Source organism: Elgaria multicarinata, chromosome 9 (genome assembly GCF_023053635.1).
Source record: "Elgaria multicarinata webbii isolate HBS135686 ecotype San Diego chromosome 9, rElgMul1.1.pri, whole genome shotgun sequence".
Taxonomy (NCBI): Eukaryota; Metazoa; Chordata; class Lepidosauria; order Squamata; family Anguidae; genus Elgaria; species Elgaria multicarinata.
The window spans coordinates 33,944,237-33,965,068 of NC_086179.1; positions in this window are offsets into that span (position 1 = coordinate 33,944,237).

Below are 20,832 nucleotides of genomic sequence, written 5' to 3' on the forward strand. Positions count from 1 at the left end.
CCTTCCTATTTCTAATCTCTGTGATGTAAATCCATTTGCAGTGAGTGCCTGGGGACTTTTAATTCCATCGGCATTAAATGCACTAAACCTCTATTACCAAAAGCTTTTAGGATTTTCCCCTGAATCTACAAAGTCAGGTTTGTTACATGACAAACTCCAGTTCTTGGGTGCTTGCAAAAATTAATTTGTACATCCTAAATGCCAGGATCACAATGGGACGGGTGGGACTTCCCCCATTGCTGATGGTAAGCTCTAGCTGCTGATCTGCAAGGGGTCTGGGCAGCCCTTGTCCACCCCACCCCCACCCTGCGCCTTTCCCCTCCCCCAGGTGCTATGCTGTGATTCAGCAACCAAACCTCAGTGCTGGATGTTTGCTGAGGCTGCAGAACAGGGCCGCAGGCAAAATGCCATCATATTTGGGGGCTGGAGATTCCCAATTGCCGTAATGTAGAGGAAATGATGCACTTAAGGCTTCTATGCCAGCACTTTCTCATTGACTTGTTTCTTGTCAAAGCAGACAGGGTGACACGGTCGCATCACAAGGCTTGAATATCTCAGTCACCAATTTTTGGGAAAGGTGAGGCAGCCTCGTCCGCCTGCTGCAGTTGTTCAGGTACTGAAACTGTAGAGAGACTGCCTGGCTAGACCTCCTTGTTTAGGGAGATTTCCTGGACAGCATGGGAGACAGCCAAGGAAAAACAGCTAAAGAGCGAAATGAGGCAGATTACTGACTAGTGTATTAATATGATGCAGACATATCTTGGCCGCGGAAGAGCCAAGTGCCGTAACCTACAGGAAGCAATGCGGATGCATCTCTGCTCCAGCTGCCTCCGAGTGGTGCAATGTAAATTACCAAAGGCTGCAATCTACAAATTACAGAGGCAGTCCTGTAGCTTTCAATGGAGCTCTTTAGCAATAACTGATTTGTGGATCACAGTTAAGGATGTAATTATCAAAGAGCCACTTACTCCAGCACAGCCCCACTGGAATCAACAAAACATTCAGGAAAAGTTACAGAAAGGTAACAGTTCAAGGACTTATCCGGAGATCAGGAAAGGCTGGGCGTAGGAGGCGCCTGAGTCAAAATAGCAGCACTGTTGTGCTTTTAATCATCCGTACAAGATACATTCCTTGCTGTACCAGTGGGGTGGTAGAAGCTACACCTGACAAAATTCTCCCTCTCATGCAATCGCAGGGGAGTTTTGCTGCACTGCATCAAGCAACTTGAGAGACATCCCATGATATAACAACCTGGAAATCTTTTCCCATCCCACTGATGCTAGCCAGGTGTACTATGACCTGACCCTTCAAGCATCTCAACCTTTTTTCTCATGCCAAAGGCAGGACTATGTAATTTCCCCAGCAATGTAGCTTCCCCTAAAGACGGTCCCTTAAAGGCGCATGAGCAAAAAGTTACAAAAAGTCATATAAGATTCCAAAGAGATTCGGAATCTGCAAGGGATTATGTTCACCAGGCTTCCTCAGTCCTAAAATCCTCCCCCAATGGCTCACTTTGTCTTCCTCTGAAATGACCTGTGCTTGGAACCATAATAAGGCTCCTTGAGAGGGGAAGAGGTAGAGGTTTGGAGTCTGGATATGGTCCACATGCTCTTACTGAATAATAGAGAATTATATTCTTGGATATCAGCCAGGTTTAAACCCATATGCTGCTGAAGCACCCAGTGGAGCTCCAAGCTGGAGATTCAAATGTTGTTTGTTTTGTGGGACGTTGAGGTGCTCTGCCTCCATTTGTCATGGGCACTAATTATTAGATGCCCATGACATTCGTGCAATCACAGTCCACATGGCCCTTCTAAAAGTAGTGGAGGCCCTAGTGGTGATATTTAAAAGAAAAAAAGATATTCCTCCAGTAACAAAATATTATAGCTTGAATAATAAGGAGGAAGATTTTTTCAAAACAGTGATGGTACTCAGAGGAAAGCTACCTAGAAAGTCCATAATAAGAACATCGGAAACAACATATTCCTAGTCAACAAAACATTTATTTTGAAGGATTTGTAGTGAGCATTGTCAAAAGGGAGCTGCAGAAGAAGACCTCTGGTTAAAATGTGTAGGGCAAGTGATCTTTAAGCCTGGGGCAAAATCCAACAAAAGTTAATTATGACTAAGTTCCATTGAAATTAATAGAATGCGACTCAGTCACAACTCATTAAGTCCCATTGATTTCCAATGGCTTAGCCATGGCTAACCTTTGCTAGATTGGGTCTATGGCATTTTAACAAAGAACTGCAGTACGCCAGCCCTGACATTGTTTTAAAGTTGCTATTGTGTATGGAAATATAACTTGTTCTAACGAACATATCTATTTCAATGGCCCAATCTTCAGATGACATGGGAGATACGTAGGTGCATACAGCCCCCCCTGCCATTTTTATTTTAAAGGAAGGTCAAAAGCAATTGTCGGGGGCCCAATTCACACAGAGCTATAGCACTGGGGGTTTAACCATTCTGCACTGTGCCATTTCCCCCAATTTAAATGTCCTTCAGCCTGAAGTTATTTGTTTCACAGGTTACTATGCTATGGTACCTATGTGTCTTCCCCCAAGGGCCAAAAAGCAGGGTGTGTGTGTGTGTGTGTGTGATTTTAAACAGAAAAACAGTTTAAAACAGACTGCTAGATCTCCCATCTGGTTAAGCTAGAATGGCTGGACCACCAAAAATGGGGACATAGAATTGCGTAAAACTAGCATGTGCTATTTTTATGTGTATATGTGCAACTTTAAAAATGCTTATTATAATTTAAGTAGAAATTCAATATATGTCACCATAGTGGAGAAGACTGTGTCCAGGTAAACTGCCTGCCTGCTCAATCTACTGTCCAGGTGCTGACAGTGGAGGATTTGCAACGTCAAGGTCATCAAGGTCCCTGCTAGCTCTACCTTCTTATGACCCTTGATCTTTAAACTGGGCATGGTCTGGGATAGCCTTCAAATAGAGACTTGTCCTCTGACAGCCCTGCAGAGGGCTGCCTTCCATATACTAGGACACATGGCTACCAAAAGTTTGGTCCTAAAACACTTGAAATGCCTAGGTTCTGCCCATAGAATGAAGATAGCTGCAAATGATGTGCAGTACCATTCTAGAGTGACACCACCAAAAAGCCCTTGCTGTCATACATGCCTAGAACCCTCTCCCAGAACACCTACCTATATGGTGACACCTCTCTCTTTTCCTTCTTCTCTCTTTTCCTTCCTCAAAATCTACCTTTTTTATGAAGGTTATGACTTGACATCCCAGGGCCAAACTGCACAGCAATGTCAAATGTTTCTTTACTATGATTTTTTAAATGAAATTGCGGTAGGTGATAACTAATGGTGTCATGGTAGAGGTGAATTCAACTCTTTGAATTCAACTCTTGTTTTGGTCCTGAGGCAAACCTATCCTCTGAAGCTAGTGAAATGAAATGTCACTCTTTGCTTCCATCCCTTACCATCGTCAAAATTTGCCAAGCCTTGATGAACCCTGGGACATTTGTTTCAGGAAGGGAGTCCTTTTTGTTGGAGCAGGGAGAAAGGGAAATTTGAGACACAATGGCCCTGTTCAGACATCATGCTAAGCCATAGTTAGACTGCTAACCCTTTTGCAGCAAGTGGTTAGTGAGCATGTATAAACCATGGTTATGTAGCCACCATGGTTAGAAATGGTTCACAAGTCACAGTAAAACATGGTTCACATGACATGCTAAACCATGATGTTTAGCTCAAAATGCTTAACCATCATGGTTAGGTGTCATGTCTGAACAGGGAAGAAGAAGAAGAAGAAGAGGAAGAGGAAGAAGAAGAAGAAGAAGAAGAAGAAGAAGAAGAAGAAGAAGAAGAAGAAGAAGAAGAAGAAGAAGAAGAAGAGGCGGCGGCAGCAGGGCTTTCCCAGCCTGACACTTCTTTGCTCCAAATCTTCCTTTCAATCAACCCTCCATGGGAAGCTTTTCTTTACTTTTTTTGCATGAAGAGATTTTATTTTATTTTGAAATAAAGTTAACAAAATGAAGCCAACCAAAAGAAGAAGAACATAATAGGTCATCAAGATCACTAAAGAAACAAAGGAATTCACTCGTGCAAATTCTTACGGAACAGCCTAAGTAGGAGTTCAATTTCTAATGAAAGAGTAAAAATGCAATTTATACAGCATAGAAAAGGAGTATGTGTGAGTGTGTGCTATTTTGATGGGGAGCTTTTCTTAGATGGAGGAGGAGGAGGAGGAGGAGGAGGAAGAGGTTGTGAGGGTTTGGTTACACCCATTAGATTGCAACCTCCTGAGGAAGAACATAAGAAGCACCCTCCTGAATATCCAAAGGCATATCTAGTCCAGCATTCTGCTCACACAGTGGCCAACTGGCTGCCTCTAGGAAGCCCACAAGCAGGACATATGTGCAATAGCCCCCCCTCCTGCCCGTGTTCCCAGCAACTGGTAAACAGGCATGCTGCTTCCATCACTGGAGGCACTATATAGCCATTATGACTAGAGATCTTTCCATACAAGAAGAAGCTTATGTTACTCTCTAAAAAGCCAAATACATGGGCGGTGCATATACATACATACTCAAACACACCAACACATACACACACAGAGTGCTGGAATAGCGAAAAGCTGGAAATTGAGACGGAGGGACTTTGAGGTAAAAGGATAACAAAGCTGACTCTACCATTTCATGCTTGATGGATGGGGAAACATATTTCAGGAAGGAAACCACACTGGCTGTTGTAGACCAAGACAGAGAGCTACCATGTCTGAGGCTTTCAGAAGTGGCAGCTCCAAGGAGTCAGAAATACCTCCTGCACCTTCCCAAGTAGGGCCTTCCACCTTAGATCCCACACCTTATCTACTCAATTACCAGGAGGTTCCTTTGTTCTCTGACTCTGAGGAGCATTGCACAACCTATTCCCAAGATCCTCACCTCCCAGAAGAAACCAGTAATTCCAAGAAAGGACACTTTTCCTTAAAAAAAGGAAAAAAGGAAAAAAACTCTGATGTTGCACTTTAGGAGGTAGACCTCCCAGAAGAATTCTACTGACCTGGCTATAGGACCATATAGGGACAGTTCACAAAACAACCAAACACATTCTCAGTGGTGGATTACCCATGCAGTGTTTCTTGTTAACCACCCTGAACAACCCAGCAATAATTCATCGGTTCTCGAGGAAGCTTGTTCCAGAAAAATAAGCCACCCTGCTGAAAATACCCTGGGTACAGACAACACACTCACTCATGGTTCAAAATAACCCACAGTTCAATAACAACCCACACTCAACCACTGAGTGTGGGTTAACGTGTTGTGTGAACCCATTCTATCAGCTGCTCTAATACAGGGCTGGAGTAACTTGTTTTACCTAGTTGCATGATTGCTCTCCATGGTCCTGAACATGAGCCTACATTTCCCCAGTCAGCACCTACAGATTTGCCGGGGGTCCTGAACCTGCTCTTCTCTAGGATTGCTTTAGCCCTGCCCAATCCTGCGCCCTCATCACCTAGCAGGGATGATGAAATCTGCAACAGAGCAGGACTTTAGCCTGAGCTTCCCCCCACACATCTCTTTGCTGCTTGCAGCCACTATCTGGTTTCCACCAGAGTGTCTCTGAATGATGCTATAACATGACATAGTATTGTTTCTAGCAGCATTTGGGGGTGGGGTGGGGTGGGCGCCTGCAGAGTCACTCCCCACACACCAATGCTGACTGGGATGATGCTATGTCAGCCTTCCCCCACCTGGTACCCACCAGATGTGTTGGAGTGCAAGTCCCAGCATTCCCAGCCAGCACTGCCAATGGCCCTGCTGGCTGGGGTTGGTGGGACTTGCACTGCAACACATCTGGGATGGGGAAGGCTGCACTAGATCATGGAGTAGCATTGTCTCAGGTCATGGGGAGGGGTGGTAGCTGCAGGCATCAGAGAAGCCACAGGAGTACCAGTAACCTTGGCGGGCCCACCCCAAATAATCACACACACCCCAATTTTTCATCAAGCTTTATATACACATCTTTATACATAAGCAGCCTTTGACTTCTCTCTGTCCAGGCCTTCACTAATTTACATAAGATGGAAGAAACAAGGAAGTCCGCAGGCTGCTATTGAAGAACTGAATAATATTTTGAAGTGTCCAGAACAGACAGATATTCAAGATGACATAATTGGTAATCATCCTGAAATGTCACGTTCAAGAGCCTGATAACCCAAGCTCCATGTCTTCATTGTACAGCTATTCTTCTCCATCTGCTCTCTAGCTATGAGGAGTTCTTGGCCCCTTTATTCCCCAAGAACCAAGGGCTCAGTAAGAACATACTGCCGCAGCCCCATGACTTGAGAGAAATGGGTCAGGTCAAATACGCACACTGAGCCATCACAGAACAGGAACACACTTTGCAGGAAGGACTGAATGTTTCAGCAGTTTTGTTTTCTTCCATTTTTGCTTTCACATCCTTACAAGATTTCCTCCCCCCCCCCCTCTCTCTCTCACCATGAAGTGGTAATATTTGGATACCACTATGCATACAGCAGCTCTTCAATGCAAGCTTGCTTCATAGGGAGGAATTTTAGGAACCATTAGAAAGTTCACAAATAACCTCTTGACTCTGATTTCCAGCTCAGGTGCTAGCTCCTGCAGGGTAGAAAATTCACATGCAAAATCCAATTTATTTTCAATAATCATTTTAATTGAATTAGCAGGCCTTAAACCTCAGCAGGTATAAAATTAGCACTGGCTGCCACCAGCGGAGACGGTGCTTCTTGACATTTTTCACCATTCAGTGACCAATACTGAAGGGGAAGGGGAGATTTCTGCATTAAAAAACCTCCACAGCCAAAACTCAAAAGTCCTTCATCAAACAAAAGACATTTCAATCCCCTCCCCCCCACCCACGCACACAATTTATACTGCTTGCAAAATCTGTATTTTCATAGACTTTGAACTCTCTTAGCAGACACTAAGGCCTTAGCTAGACCTACCAGTTAGCCCACGATGGAGGAGGGAAGATCTCACGAGGTGTTTATCACGAGATCCCTCCTCCATTTACATGCGATGTGTGATGACCTCAGAAGGAGAGGTGTCACGCCCACCATTTTTTTTTACTTAAAGGGGCAGCAGCGCATGAACACTCATGCGCAAATGGCAAGTACTTTTTAAAATTTAAATTACTTTCCTCACTCCCCCCACCCTACCCCCAATGGGCGCAGCACTCTTGAGGAGCACTGTGCCCCATGCGTGGCTTCCAGCTCCTCACGAGGAATCACACAGAGCCTGGTCAACACGCGGCACCTGGCCACACGTTCCATGGTCTCAGGCTCAGCCCAGGACCATGGAAAAACCAGGGCCAAAGTGGAGGGTGAGATCACGGGGCAAGGGATGGATCATCCCTCTCTGATCCTGGGATGCCCTATGTGTCATGTGGATGCACAGGGACGATCCTAGGGATCACCCTGGGATAAAACCCCATCTAGTTATGGCCTAAGATAATATAGGGACATGTTAGGCCAAAATGCACCCCACAAGAAAATGATTCAAGCATAGAGACAAAGAAGGAGCAACACTCCTTTTTTCTGCTTTTAGAAAGGAAACTCCCAGTAGATTAACAACCTCAGACATTAGCAAGCAGTAGTATCAAATTGTCTAATTTTTCTCATTCTGAGATAAATGGTTTGGATTTGGAAAGATCAAGCTTTCTACCATTAGGACTAGAAACATGGTCATCTTAAAAATGAAAGCTCTGTTCCTTTGGATACTGCACTAGATTATGTACTAATTGGCAAAACAGGTATTAGTTATCATGGCCCGAAGTGTTCAAGAAGCTCTTCTATCCCTTCTGTCACTTATGTAATCTTTTCAGTTATGTAACCTTTAAAAAAAAATGGAAGAAAGAAAATGAAGGGGGTGGGGGGAAATTGGTTATGTCTGTGAAACACCAATCCATTGGGCAAGTCTGCAACACCATTCAGCATCAGTTCACCCATCTGGAAAATAGAGGCAATAGTAACCCACATCAATTAAACCTGAAAGCAATAAAGCACTTTTCAGACTCCTAAGTGCAATTCACATATTTACAGGTATATTCGTTCATGGAGGATTCCATGTATTAATAGAGGATAGTTCCATCAATGTTTATTAACCAAGGCTTAATCCACACCAAACAGGATATTGCACTATGAAAGCAGCATGAAAGTGGTATATACAGTACATAGCAGGAGCCACACTACTACTATATAGCGGTATTGAAGTGCACTGACAACTGTTGGGGCCCATGACACATGCCATATCCCACTTTCATACCACTTTCATAGTGCTATGTCCTGCTTGGTGTGGCTCCTGCCTTTTATATACCACTTTCATACCACTTTCATAGTGCAATATCCTGCTTTGTGGAGATTAGGCCCAAGTGAAATAAAAATGGAACATCCATATTTAGGAACAGATGCTGGGAATGAAGAACAGGATCTTGCTTTCTCTCTTGAGCCCTGCCTGTTTACTCCACAGACATAGAATCACAGAATAGTAGAGTTGGAAGGGGCCTAAAAGGCCATCGAGTCCAACCCCCTGTTCAATGCAGGAATCCACCCTAAAGCATACCTGACAGATGGTTGTCCAGCTGCCTCTTGAATGCGTCTAGTGTGGGAGAGCTCATGACCTCCCTAGGTAAATGGTTCCATTGTCGTAATGCTCTAACTGTCAAGACGTTTTTCCTGATGTCAAGCTGGAATCTGACTTCCTGTAACTTGAGCCCGTTATTCCGTGTCCTGTACTCTGGGAGGATCGAGAAGAGATCCTGGCCCTCCTCTGTGTGACAACCTTTTAAGTATTTGAAGAGTGCTATCATGTCTCCCCTCAATCTTCTCTTCTCCAGGCTAAACATGCCCAGTTCTTTCAGTCTCTCTTCATAGGGCTTTGTTTCCAGACTCCTGATTATCCTGGTTGCCCTCCTCTGAACACGCTCCAGCTTGTCTGCATCCTTCTTGAATTGTGGAGCCCAGAATTGGACGCAATACTCTAGATGAGGCCTAACCAGGACCGAATAGAGAGGAACCAGGACCTCACGTGATTTGGAAGCTATACTTCTATTAATGCAGCCCAAAATAGCCTTTGCCTTTCTTGCAGCCATATTGCACTGTTGGCTCATATTCAGCTTGCAATCTACAACAATTCCAAGATCCTTCTCGTTTGTAGTATTGCTGAGCCAAGTATCCCCCATCTTGTAACTGTGCATTTGGTTTCTATTTCCCAAATGTAGAACTTGGCATTTATCCCTATTAAATTTCATTCTGTTGTTTTCAGCCCAGCACTCCAGCCTATCAAGATCACTTTGAAGTTTGTTTCTGTCTTCCGGGGTATTAGCTATCCCACCCAATTTTGTGTCATCTGCAAATTTGATCAGCGTTCCTTGCACCTCGTCGTCCAAATCATTAATAAAAATGTTGAAGAGCACTGGGCCCAGGACTGAGCCCTGCGGTACCCCACTCGTTGCCTCTCCCCAGTTTGAGAAGGTTCCATTGATAAGTACTCTTTGAGTCCGATTCTGTAGCCAACTGTGAATCCACCTAATCGTTGTTCCATCTAGCCCACTTTTAGCTAGTTTATTAATCAGAATGTCATGTGATACTTTGTCAAAAGCTTTGCTGAAGTCAGGATATATGATGTCCACAATATTCCCACGGTCCACAAGGGAGGTTACCTTATCAAAAAATGAGATCAAATTTGTCTGACAGGACTTGTTCTTGACAAGTCCATGTTGGCTTCTAGTGATCACTGCATTGATTTCAAGGTGTTCTTTATAATCTGCTCCAGAATTTTCCCAGGGATGGATGTCAGACTGACTGGTCTGTAGTTCCCAGGTTCCTCCTTTTTGCCCTTTTTGAAGATAGGGACAACGTTAGCCCTGCTCCAGTCATCCGGCACCTCACCCGTCTTCCATGATTTTGCAAAGATAATAGACAAAGGTTCTGAGAGTTCTTCCGCTAGTTCCTTCATTGATCTAGGATGCAGTTCATCGGGCCCTGGAGATTTGAACTCATTCAAGGAAATTAGGTGTTCTTTGACCATTTGTTTATCAATCTCAAACTGTAATTCTGCCCCCTCAACTTCTGCTTCACTTTTTCCAGGGGGGTTATAGGCCCGCTTTTGGGAGAAGACTGAGGCAAAGTAGGAATTGAGCACTTCAGCCTTTTCTTTGTCAACTGTTGTCAATTTGCCATCCTCATTAAGCAGTTGAACCACCATTTCTTTCCTCTGTCTTTTACTACTCACATATCTGAAGAAAGCCTTTTTATTGCTTTTAGCATCCCTCGCTAATCTCAGCTCATTCACAGCTTTAGCCTTCCTGACGCCATTTCGGCACTTCTGCGCCACTTGTCTGTACTCTTCTTTTGTAGCCTGGCCTTCCTTCCACTTCCTATATGTATCCCTTTTTGTTTTCAGGTCATCTCTTAGCTTTTTGTGGAACCACATTGGTTTCCTCTGTTGTCTTCTATCTTTTCCCCTTGTTGGAATTGTTTGTAACTGTGCCTTTAAAATTTCCTTTTTTAAATACTCCCACCCATCCTGCACTCCTTTTCTCATTAGGCTCACTTGCCACGGGACCTTACTTATCATAGTTCTGTGTTTATTAAAATCAGCTTTCTTAAAATCCAGAGTATGTTTATGGCTACACTCAACTTTTGTCTCCCTCATAATCAAGAATTCAAGTATGACGTGGTCACTTTCCCCCAGAGTTCCCGTAACTGCCACTTTATCCACTAAGTCATCCCTATTGGTCAATATCAAGTCAAGGATTGCCGATCCTCTAGTTCCTTCCTCCACTTTCTGTAGGAGAAAGTTATCACCCACACATGTCAGGAATTTCTTCGAAGGGCCGCTTTTGGCAGTATTGGTCTCCCAACAAATATCAGGGTAATTGAAGTCCCCCATCACTACTACATCACACTTCCTTGAAACACTGGCAATTTGTTTCTCAAAAGTTTCGTCCTCGTCTTCTCCTTGATTGGGTGGTTAGTAGTAGACTCCGATTATCATGTTCTTTTTATTCCTTGCCCCATTTATTTTAATCCAGATGCTCTCGATGGGGCTCCCAGTCTGATCCGCCTGTATTTCTGTGCAGGGATAGGTATTTTTAACATGTAGTGCAACTCCACCTCCCTTTCTATTTCTTCTGTTCTTTTTGAACAAGTTATATCCTTCAATTGCTATATTCCAGTCATGGGAGTCATCCCACCAAGTTTCAGTTATACCTATCAAGTCGTATTTGCCTTCATGTAATAAGAGTTCAAGTTCATTCTGTTTGTTTCCCATGCTCTGGGCATTAGTATATAGACATCGAAGACCATGTGTTTTATAGTCTGGCTTTGTTCCTACATTGCTGTGGACACTATTTTGGGGCACTATTGGAGCTGTTCTCTGTACTGTGGTGCCTTGGCCTTCATCCATTGTTGCCTCGAGGTTTACGTCTTCCGCCCCCGTAAGATTCAGTTTAAAGCCCTCCTGGCAAGTTCTTCATGCTGTGGCCGAACACATTCTTTCCAGCCCTTGTGAGGTGCAACCCATCCCTTGCCAGCAGCCCATGTTCCAAGTAGCGTAGCCCGTGGTCCCAGAATCCAAAACTCTCACGTCGGCACCACCTTCGTAGCCAGTCGTCATCTGGAGTATTTTTCTTTCCCTTTCTAATCTTCTTCCAAGAACCGGGAGGATGGATAAGAAAACTACCTGGGCCCCAAAGTTCTTCTGTTTCCTTCCCAGAGCTTCAAAGTCTGAAATGATTTCTTCGTAGCTCTGCTTGGCGACATCATTTGTTCCCACATGGATGAGAAGAAAGGGATATGTGTCCGTGGACTTTATGAGCTTTGGTAACCCTTCAGTCACATCTCTAATCTGTGCTCCAGGAAGACAGCACACCTGGCGAGTCCATGGGTCTTCATGACATACTTGGGTTTCAATCCCACGCAGCAGGGAATCTCCCACAATGACTACTCTTCTCTTCTTACTCTCTGAAGTAAGAGACAAACTGGATGTGATGTGACAGACACATTTCTTTATTCATTTCTGCCCTGTTCACATATTTTACTGTTTTACTTCTTATGTTCACCAACAGGTGAGCACATCTTGTAAATATGTAAATAAATAAACAATGGAGGAGGGGGTCTACTTTTTACAACAAAAAGTTGATGTGGGTGAGGATATCTGATTCCTCCCTGCCTTACCTACCTACACTCCATCACTTCAAGCAGATTTCTTGCCAGCTTTGCTCACTCCTTGTGTCAGAACCGAGCAGAGGGGGAGCAGTTCTGCTATCCTTAACCAAGTCTCTCCTAATAGAGTCTTTTGCCCAAGCATTAAAACGTGGAGACTGCCTCTAAAGCTTTCAATCATTATTTTGCCACTGGTCACAGTGAAGAGCTCTTCAGCATCCAACACTGATGCTTAATGACAGAATTAGCTTGCCTTCTAGCTATCCCACCAAGAAGCAAAGCCAAAGGCAACCACAGAAATGTCCTGTGGATAGAGTAAACTGAAAGTCACTATGGCTTCCACATGAAAGGAAGGAGCAAGGCAGTGATTGCTTATAGTTGATGAATACGTTCCAAGCATTATTACAACTGTGTACCAACATAAACAATTTTAGTGGTGCTGCATCTGAGACATAAGCACAACTTTGTCCCTCACATAGAGCCCAGGGGAAAACCTGTTCAGGTTTTCTGAATTCGCACTGTACCAGCTTAACCCTTTCTCAGGTTGTGCATGGCATGGTTTGGCTGGCCCTGGTGCCAGTCTCGAAGTCATCTCAAGTGCAGGGCTGTGCACAGTTCTGATTGGCTAGCCATTGTGTCAGTCATGAAGCCACCTTCCCCCACCTTGCAAAGGCAATTATAAAAGTGGGGAGAGGGGAGTTTACAGAAGCTTTTTTTTTTTTAAAGCACCATTGTTGTTAATTCAGTTATACAAAGAAAATGCTAACAAAAACTGTGCCTGCCTGGAGCATGTAGGGAAAAGGTAGTCCAGATTTGATCTGAAGTCTGCACGTGTGGCCTTAGAGCAAATGCAGGTGATAGCAAAACTCACTCAACCATGGAAAAAACCACAACTGCTCTAAGTATGTGTATATATACACCAGTGGGGGCTGGTGGCTCTTATTTCATTGGGGCAGGGCATCCACTCTGGGTTTCAGTCAGAACCATTCAGAACTCTAAAGTAGCTGTCTTTATCCTTATCCCTGAAACAGGTTCAGCACTTTAGATAACTCCTTTAGAGTTCTGACTGAAGCCCAAAGCAGATTTAACGCCCCACTGAAATAGGAGCCACCAGCCTTCATAGAATCATAGAATAGCAGAGTTGGAAGGGGCCTACAAGGCCATCGAGTCCAACCCCCTGCTCAGTGCAGGAATCCACCCTAAAGCATCCCTGACAGATGCTTGTCCAGCTGCCTCTTGAAGGCCTCTAGTGTGGGAGAGCCCACAACCTCCCTAAATAACTCATTCCATTGTCACACTGCTCTAACAGTCAGGAAGTTTTTCCTGATGTCCAGCTGGAATCTGGCTTCCTTTAACTTGAGCCCGTTATTCCGTGTCCTGCAGTCTGGGAGGATCGAGAAGAGATCCTGGCCCTCCTCTGTGTGACAACCTTTTAAGTATTTGAAGAGTGCTATCGTGTCTCCCCTCAATCTTCTCTCTCCAGGCTAAACATGCCCAGTTCTTTCAGTCTCTCTTCATAGGGCTTTGTTTCCAGACCCCTGATCATCCTGGTTGCCCTCCTCTGAACACGCTCCAGCTTGTCTGCATCCTTCTTGAATTGTGGAGCCCAGAACTGATTTGGAAGCTATACTTCTATTAATGCAGCCCAAAATAGCATTTGCCTTTCTTGCAGCCATATTGCACTGTTGGCTCATATTCAGCTTGCGATCTACAACAATTCCAAGATCGTTCTCGTTTGTAGTGTTGCTGAGCCAAGTATCCCCCATCTTGTAACTGTGCCTTTGGTTTCTATTTCCCAAATGTAGAACTTGGCATTTATCCCTATTAAATTTCATCCTGTTGTTTTCAGCCCAGCACTCCAGCCTATCAAGATCACTTTGAAGTTTGTTTCTGTCTTCCAGGGTATTAGCTATCCCACCCAATTTTGTGTCATCTGCAAATTTGATCAGCGTTCCCTGCACCTCCTCATCCAAATCATTAATAAAAATGTTGAAGAGCACTGGGCCCAGGACTGAGCCCTGCGGTACCCCACTCATTGTCTCTCCCCAGTTTGAGAAGGTTCCATTGATAAGTATTCTTTGAGTCCGATTCTGTAGCTTATATATACACCCTAAGTTCTCAACCTGGCACCCTCCCCCGTCCCAAGACAACTGGAAGGCATGAGGCAGGGAAGCCTTCCTTAAATGATTCGCAGCCTGAAAACCACAAACCGCCTTGCAACTCAGGCCTTAGCTAGACCTAAGGATTATCCCAGGCAAATGGACGGGTCATCCCTGTCTGCTCCCGAGATCCCCTGTGCGTCATTTCAATGCACAGGGATGATCCCGGGACAATCCCGAGATATAGGCCTGGTCTAGCTATGGCCTCTGTCTGTTACAGCAGAAATGTTTCGCTCAGCCCTTCAACCGGTGCATTCAGGGAAATCAGGGAGTCACACTACTTCATACAGCTCTGGATTCGAGCAAATTAAGGTCTGGTCCAGCTTCAGGTTTGACCCATAGAAACAAAGCCTCATTGACAGAAACGTGCTCCCAGGACGGGCTGATTCTGTGGGTGTTGTTGGCCTTTGGTGAGCCATTCCTGAACCCCAGTTCCATCTGTGGAATACTGTGAGAAGCTTTGGTGGGAGGAATGACAGGGCACTTACATACATTACACTGACTCGAATCCTGCAGGCTTCATGTGAACCCAAGATGAGAAGAGAGTCCCAGTGAGGAGGAAAAGGAGTAAATCAGAACTCAGAGGTGAACAACACAGAGCCAATAGCCCTGTTCAGAAGACACCTTAAACCATGGCTTTAACCACAGTTAATAAGGCTTTGTGCCTTATTCACCATGGTTAAAGTCATGGTTTAAGTGCCTTCTGAACAGGGTCACTAACTCCACTGATTGCCTTTTGGCTTTGAATCAGCAGCAGACATGAAGCAGGAAGGCAGATCCAGGGAACTAGAGGAAGAAGTCCCATATTACCCAAACGCTACTCTCTGAAGTCACCCATGGGATTTCCCCCTGCTCTCCTTCTGATGCCACAGGCAAGCTCAGGCAAAATTATTTATATTCTAAGCATACCACAAGAACATAAGAAGTGCCCTGCTAGATCAGACCAAGGGTCCATCTAGTCCAGCACTCTGTTCACGACATGGTGCAACAGCACCCTCACACCCATGTTCCCCAACAACATAAAGCAAAGCAAAAACTCATGCCACACAAAATTAGGGCTAAAACAAATTTTAAAATCTACTTGGAACTGAAAACACACACACACACATCCACACACACACACACACACACAAGACCTTATTTTATTACAGCTTCAAATGAGTGTGAATTTTAAAACATGCTCACTATTCCATCAGCTGCCAACCCATTTGGTCATTATGTAACTTAAATGTACCTGAATTTGCTTATTTTCCTCTTCTTTCTGTCCCTTTGTCCTTTAGCATCATGTCTACTAGATTGTAAGTCATTCTGGAAGGGACCTTTCTAGTTTATATTACTGTAGGATAGTGCTTTGTTGAATTTTAATCAGAAGGTGGCCTCACTCTGAAGTTTTGAGCATTTGTTTGCTTCCCCTCAATTGCCTCCTGCCGCCACGACGGTCCTGATGCCTAGAACGGTTTCCTGCTCCATCTAGCTGCTCCCTCGCCATCTTCAAAGGTTTAATTAAAGCCCACTTCTCCTACAAAGTCTTTTCTGAACCGGTAATGCTGAATCTCAGTATCAAGGTGACAACTGTGTGTTTAAAATAACAACAAAGTAACTTCATTAGCTGAGAGATAACGCACAACATAACTATCAGTGTTGAGTCCCAGATCTGACTTGTCAACTGTCATACTCAGCAGCTGTCACAGGGCTGAGCAAGATTCTGTTTCTTTAAAGCAAAAGCTACACTAACTAATACCATCACATCATCAACAAAGCCTCACCTTCTGAGCTGGGGCATGGCTAGACCTACCTGCGGAGGGGGGACAATCTCACAATATGATGATCGCGAGATCCTCCCCCTCAGTCTACACATAGCGTGCAACGTCCTGGGAAAATGTCACACCCGCCATTTTGTTTGTTTTTATCAAAAATGAGGGCAGGAGCACTCCTATGAAACAGGTATTTTTTTAAAAAAAACACTCCCCCCAACCCACCCCTGATGGGCAAGGAGTTCCTCAGGAGCTCCATGCCCCATGCCCAGTGCCCAGCTCCTCGCAGTTACTTCTGAGGAGCCAGGACGAAACTGGGATGGCGGCCCACACCTCCCCCAGTCTTGTGGTGATCCCGAGACTGTGGGAAAAGTCGGGATAGATGTGTAGGGCCATATCCCAGGGAACGGGATGGATTATCCCTCCCTGCTCCCGGGATCCCCTGTGCATCATGTGGATGCACAGGGATGATCCTGGAGCAATCCCCAAGATATCGCCCCATCTAGACCTGCCCCTGGTATGAAGGGTTCATAGGGTTGGGCCCTGGCCCAGGGCCCACATCCCAGCAGGGGCCCGCTGACAAGAGCCCCCTGCAGTTGCTCCTCCTCTTCAATATTGCAATGTATTTGTTCACCTGGCACTTGCTTTGGCACAGAAAACAACAGTGGTGGTGAGAAGGAGGAGCAGGAGATGTCAGCGCCTACTTGCTCTCTGCAAGCAAGCAGTATCCAGGATGAGAAAGAGGAGGAGGAGTGAGAGCAGCTGATGACCATGGTGGTAAGAAGGCAGACTCACTTCGGGAGGGGGGCATTGAACCGCCTTGCCCAAGGGCCCTCAAAAACCTGGAGATGACACTTCTCACCCTTTCGGTACCCTTTTGCGAAAAGTAAATCTCCCTCTCTCACATCCTCACTACAATTATTATTATTATTATTATTTATTTATATAGCACCATCAATGTACATGGTGCTGTACAGATAACACAGTAAATAGCAAGACCCTGCCGCATAGGCTTACAATCTAATAAGTTGTAGTAAACAATAAAGAGGGAAGGAGAATGCAAACAGGCACAGGGAAGTGTAAACAGGCACAGGGTAGGGCAAAACCAACAGTGTAAAGTCAGAACAAACTCAATATTTGAAGGCTATAGGGAAAAGAAAAGTTTTGAGCTGAGTCTTAAAAGCAGTGATTGAGTTTGTAGTTCTCAAGTGTTCTGGAAGAGCGTTCCAGGCGTAAGGGGCAGCAGAAGAAAAAGGACGAAGCCGAGTAAGGGAAGTGGAGGTCCTTGGGCAGGCGAGAAGCATGGCATCAGAGGAGCGGAGAGCCCGAGCGGGGCGATAGTGTGAGATGAGAGAGGAGAGGTCCAGGACAGAAGGTCTCCCCATCAGAAGAGGACTCAAGGGCAAAAAAACACACGCAGGGTGGCCTCTTTCCCAGTTTTTGTGCATGTTTCCCCCATTTCTGTGTAGGAGGGTGGTTGAAATATATTTTCATTTGTCTATTTATACTGATAAGATTGACTGTGAAGCCTTCCTTTGCTAATGAACCAGCAGAGCAAGAAGACTGTTTACTCAATGGGGTCTAACGGTAAGGAAATACCCAGAGATCATCTGTCAAATGTTCGGAACATGAAAATTATCAGGTGTGTATGTATGTGTGTGCACGTGTGTGTGTGTGTGTGTGTGTGTGTGTGTGTGTGTGTGCAGAAACTGCCTTTTTAGAACAATCAGGGTGCAAGAAGGAGAGAACAGGAATTGAATGCACTGGGGTAGAAATGCAGAAGACCATTGTATATTGAAAAGCTAGTGGTGCATCTCAACTGATCTCTTCTGTGCCCAATCAACATGAGTAGAGATGTTGCAGGTGCCCGACTGACCCCAGGAGTCCGTCAGACTCCCCGACGTCTGTTCCCCCTGGACTGAGTTGGGTGCCTGTGGCACATTCACCACCCCATGCTCCGAGTGCTCAAAAGGCCCGATAAGTGCTCAGCAGCTGACCACCCTCGTCCAGCGCCTCCATTGTTCACCACAGTAGAAGCTCCATAAATTACACATTTCCCCTATTGTGTAAATGAGGACTATAAAGGCCCCATTTCTGCAAGAGAAAAGGTGCAAATGTTCTGTCAAATGGGGGGCAGGAAAGTGTCTGACAGATCAGACACAAGTGAGTTCACCCATCCCTAAACATGAGAACCAAGCTCACATCTGTGCCTGGATTTCTCTCCCAGGCCTATGGGTCGTTTGGGTAAAACCTCTTCAATAGTATGCATTTCTCCCAATTTCTAGCTTATCTAGCCCTAGCTTGCTCACCCCTTTGGCTTGGCTGCCTGCCAATCATGGAGGCTAGTTCATTTATCCCCATGGCAGGTGGGAAGAAAGAGCCCATGAAGTGTATATAGATTGCTGAGAAAGGCTGGAGACCATAGGCATGCACAAGGGGTGTGCCAGAAATGCCCAGGCACACCCTAATGATGTCTCAAGCAATAAGTGCCAAATTAAGGGGGCATTTCTCCTCATCCCCCCCCATACACACACACCTGCAGTGGCCTTCCTGTGGCCAGCCAAGCTGAATGCAGAGTAGGGCATCAGTGTCTACAGTGTTTAATAAATAAATTAATAAAATAATGTTGTTTATGACTGAGTACTCAATAAATCACCTTTTAAAAAAATAAATAGAAAATAAAATTCCCTGGGGGGACACCCCAATGAAATGTGCTCTGCACGCCTATGCTGTAGACTCAGACCCTCTCCGTCAGATGAGTCGACAGGTGCTACAGGCTGGGCTTTTGGAGCTGTTCATTACTGGAGCCATACATTACTGCTCTAATCTGATTGGCTAATCTGATAAGAGTATGGGGTTCGCTGTGATTGAAGGAACATATGCTTTATGCTTTGAATGAATTGTCTTGATTTTTCTTGCTTTATTAGCCTATTTTAGCTAAATAAACTCATTTCCTTCACCCATTGGTGTGTTCATTGCCTCTGAAAATCCAAATAGAACAATGGACTATTGACAAAACAATTGGCAAGACAGGCACCCAGAGGGTGCAAAATACCACTCTCTGGGCATCTGACACAAATTGATGGATCCACTCTCCAGGAGTGTGTTGCTGCTTGCCTCCACTTATGTTCTTCTTGCATATTTGTAAAAAAAATAAACTAATAAATTACCAGTGCTCTCTCTTTCAAAGAAAAGAGAACCTAGATAATGCTTCCCATGAACTTCTCATTGCTCAGGAAAGTGGGGAGCACATCTCATATACTGCACCACCGGTGTACACAATAGTTTACGATGCTACATATTTATTCTTTGTCTATTTAAATGTATATCCAGGCATTTGGCCAAAAATGGTGCTGAAGGCAGCTAACAATAATAAAAGCAATCTCAATGAAACCGAACAAATAAATCAATTAAAAATGCAATTCAAAACACAGCACGAAAAAGGAATAGAAAGCATCCAGCCAATTAAACTCCCCTTCAGCAACAAACCAGCTTACGTAGAGAGGTCTCTACCTGTTGGGAGCTTACAGTCTGAAATAAGCTTCTAGGAAATCAGTGTTCCATGCATTAGGATGTAAGAAGAGCCCTGCTGGATCAGACCAAAGGCCTATCTAATCCAGCACTCTGTTCCCACAGTGGCCACCGAGCTGCTGGAAGACCACAGGCAGGACATGTGCACAATGGTCCCTTCTTCCATGTGTTTGCTAGCAAATGGCATTATATGAGTACTTTGCCTCCAATTCTGGAGGTAATATACAGCCATCATGACTAATAGCCGGTGAATTTGTCTAATGTCCTTTTAAATCAGTGGTAGACAACTGCCTGGAGGAGGTCCAGGGGGCATTTTTGTAGCCCTGACCCCCACCCCCACCCCCACTGTACCCTATGGGGCACTTTGCAGCCCATGGGGTGCCTTGGAAAAAGAAATATTTTATAAAGTTGAGGTTTGCCACCAAATGTCAGTGGCAAACTGCTCCGTAACACGAAAAAGATTAAATTCAGCTTGTTTGCAAACTAAATTTGTCCCTTTTAGTGCTCCGTAGTGCTAAAGCGAACTTTTTCCCCATCCACCCACCCAAAAAAACTTTGCTGCAAGAAAATGGAGCAGCGGGGGCTACACACGACTCGAAGAGTCAAATTCAGCTTGTTCTGAAGCTAAATTTGTCCCTTTGAGTGCACCGAAGCCCGAAAGGCACCATTTTTCCCAGCTCCCCAAAAAATGTTTTCTGGCACTGCCAATTGGGCCAGCAGGAGCCGCACCAGTGGGCAATGAGGGCTGTGTATTGCCCACCCCTGTTTTAAACTAATCCAAGTTGGGGGTGAGCACTGCACCTTGTGGGAATTGTTAACATGCGCTGCTGTAGAATACATGTGAACTAGCAGAGGTAATGTGAGGCTAGTCAGGATACTGACTCACACACCTGCAAGCACACACCTCTAGCCAATTAGAGTCAACTTGTAGGTCTTATATTTGTGAGCATATTCTCTCTCTCTCTCTCTCTCATTCATTCCCTCTCTCTCTCTCTCTCTCTCTCTCTCTCTCTCTCTCTCTCTCTCTCTCTCACTCACACACACACACACACACACACACACACACACACACACTAGAAAGAGCTTCAACCTGCCCCATTAACTAACATGCCCAGATATCGACAACACGCAAGCACCCAGGCTCCACTTTGTTATGTCTGGGTTGGGTTCACGATTGTCCCTGTGCAAGGAAGGAATGAAGCTAGGAT